Below are 375 nucleotides of genomic sequence, written 5' to 3'. Positions count from 1 at the left end.
GATGAATCCAAGAATGAAGATTTATAAAAGCAAAGGGCAGACAGTTCATTTAAACAAGAAGCAAAGTCCTAAAAGCAAAGTCCTTCAAACAGATTAATATCAGTCCCTGGAAAGTTATGACTGGCGCTAGGATTTCAGCTCCTATTGCACCAGCCTATGGCACTTTATGACACCATATTCAATATATGATAAGGGCATTAATTTCAGTTTTGCATAGTGACTGAACTATCAATGAGAGGTTTGAGTGAGCTACATTTATAACTTGGAATGTGTTTTTCTGTCATTTTAAAGATCTATCTGATCAAAAGAACAAAAGGATTGCAACTTCTTTTTTGAGAAAATAGTATGTTAATAGAAGACAGAAAGAAAAACAAG

The 375-nt window shown here is 33.9% G+C and overlaps 1 protein-coding gene across 1 annotated transcript in view; it reads right to left on the bottom strand.

The window, feature by feature from the left end:
* Cubn (cubilin (intrinsic factor-cobalamin receptor)) overlaps positions 1-375 on the bottom strand; it is a 250,702-nt gene that overhangs the window by 218,841 nt on the left and 31,486 nt on the right. The window lies entirely within an intron of this gene.

Source organism: Dipodomys ordii, unplaced genomic scaffold (genome assembly GCF_000151885.1).
Source record: "Dipodomys ordii isolate 6190 unplaced genomic scaffold, Dord_2.0 Scaffold24, whole genome shotgun sequence".
In the NCBI taxonomy this organism is placed as follows: Eukaryota; Metazoa; Chordata; class Mammalia; order Rodentia; family Heteromyidae; genus Dipodomys; species Dipodomys ordii.
Note: the sequence above shows the minus strand (reverse complement) of the source record. Positions and strands in the feature narration are given on the sequence as shown.